Raw genomic sequence first — 2,500 nt, 5'->3', positions numbered from 1 at the left:
GTTATCGCAATTAAGCAGACAAATCACTCCACCAACTAAGAACGGCCATGCACCACCACCCACAGAATCAAGAAAGAGCTCTCAATCTGTCAATCCTCACTGTGTCTGGACCTGGTGAGTTTCCCCGTGTTGAGTCAAATTAAGCCGCAGGCTCCACCCCTGGTGGTGCCCTTCCGTCAATTTCTTTAAGTTTCAGCCTTGCGACCATACTCCCCCTGGAGCCCAAGCACTTTGATTTCTCGAAAGGTGCCGAACGAGTCAAAAAAAAATAACATCGTCCGATCCCTAGTCGGCATAGTTTATGGTTAAGACTACGACGGTATCTGATCGTCTTCGATCCCCTAACTTTCGTTCCTTATCAATGAAAACATCCTTGGCAAATGCTTTCGCAGTAGTTAGTCTTCAGCAGATCCAAGAATTTCACCTCTGACAGCTGAATACTGATGCCCCCGACTGTCCCTATTAATCATTACGGCGGTCCTAGAAACCAACAAAATAGAACCACACGTCCTATTCTATTATTCCATGCTGTACTATTCGAGCATAGGCCTGCCTGGAGCACTCTAATTTTTTCAAAGTAAAAGTCCTGTTTCCCCGACACACCCAGTGAAGGGCATGCGGTTCCACAGAGGGAAAGACCCGGCCGGAACCAGTGCACCCGGTGAGGGGGACCGGCCAGCCAGGCCCAAGGTTCAACTACGAGCTTTTTAACCACAACAACTTTAATATACGCTATTGGAGCTGGAATTACCGCGGCTGCTGGCACCAGACTTGCCCTCCAATTGTTCCTCGTTAAGGGATTTAAATTGTACTCATTCCGATTACAAGACCCATAAGAGCCCTGTATCAGTATTTATTGTCACTACCTCCCCGTGTCGGGATTGGGTAATTTGCGCGCCTGCTGCCTTCCTTAAAAGTGGTAGCCATTTCTCAGGCTCCCTCTCCGGGGTCGAGCCCTAACCCTCCGTTACCCGTTGTAACCATGCGAAGACAAGACCTTCGCATCGAAAGTTGATAGGGAAGAAATTTGAATGAACCATCGCCGGCGCAAGGCCATGCGATTCGAGAAGTTATCATGAATCACCAGAAAGCCCGAAGGCATTGGTTTTTAATCTAATAAATACATCCCTTCCGAAGTCGGGATTTTTAGCATGTATTAGCTCTAGAATTACCACGGTTATCCAAGTAGTAAGGTGCTATCAAATAAACGATAACTTATATAATGAGCCATTCGCAGTTTCGCTGTATAATTGCTTATACTTAGACATGCATGGCTTAATCTTTGAGACAAGCATATGACTACTGGCAGAATCAACCAGATAACTATCGTGAGCCGGGGTTGGCCACCAATGCCCTACTAAGAGTAGGCCACTGGAGAAGTTTAGTTACTGGGTGGCACCCTGCTACCAAGGGGGGGGGGGACCCCCCTCGGCAGAAGGATACGCTAGCGATGGACAGCATCCTCAGTAAAGAGAGGAGGCTGCACCACTAACAATCTGATTTCCCCCTCTAAATTCCCCAGAGCACAGTACGGCTACACAAGCACATCACTATAAGAAGAGAGAGTGTGTGTAACTGGACAGGCCCCAAGAGGAGAGCAGGTTCGCAGTACGTCCACTATAAAAGAATAGCATCAGTACCACGCCGCTGTCTCCGGAAGTTTTGTATTTGAGTTATAGCCAGAAGCCAAACCATCTACAGAATCCAACAGGCGAGGCCAGCAGACATGGAAAGCCTGTGACCTCTGAACGAACAGCCTAGAAAATAGCGAGACGCCGTAGCGACCACTACCTCCTAGGTTCGACATAAACACAATACACTGACCCAGGTGGAGTTCAAACGGATCTCAACGCCAACAAGTTAGGTACATTATGCATGTCTAGCAGGTGCGGGGTTAAAGAGTAAAACTTTCTATAGCACTATAGAAGAAGTAGATAGGCCAGAGCAACAATAGGGGGGGTGGCATAACCGATGAAACAGCACACAACAAGTACAGGAGAAGACTGCTAGCGTAGCCCCCCATACAGTAAATCACTGCTCGATCCAACCACTAACGCCCTTGAAGAATACAGGGTTGTACGACCATCTTATTCAGCGTGTACAACTTACTGCAGCCCGCAAGAGTGCTAGCAGAAGCCCGTGGCAGTAAAGAACTCCATGGAGGGGTCAACTAGAAGAACCCGCCTGTAAGTGCTCTATAATGCTTCAGCGCCCATGCCCAAGAAAGAGAAGCAGGCGGATTGCAGAGCAGTAATCCCAACCAAGCAAGGCCTGCAGTAAACTACTACACCCCTTGAAGATTGGTTTTGCTTTTCATTCATCCGATTGCTCAACCCACTTCCTTTCTTGTTAATGTGGCGAGCCTTATCGAACACTGGCTCCGCTGTAGGTGGGTCCGCCGAATACTTTTTTGTGGAAAAGTGCGATTTAGTATGGGAACCAGATAGAAATCTGCTCCCCTTCATAAAACCACTATTGAGCCGTTACTGAGACCCGTTTT

The sequence above is a fragment of the Ceratocystis lukuohia genome (genome assembly GCF_044167205.1).
Source record: "Ceratocystis lukuohia strain C4212 chromosome Unknown Supercontig10_pilon, whole genome shotgun sequence".
Taxonomy (NCBI): domain Eukaryota; kingdom Fungi; phylum Ascomycota; class Sordariomycetes; order Microascales; family Ceratocystidaceae; genus Ceratocystis; species Ceratocystis lukuohia.
The sequence above is the reverse complement of the archived record's forward strand: the minus strand, read 5'-3'. Positions refer to the sequence as shown.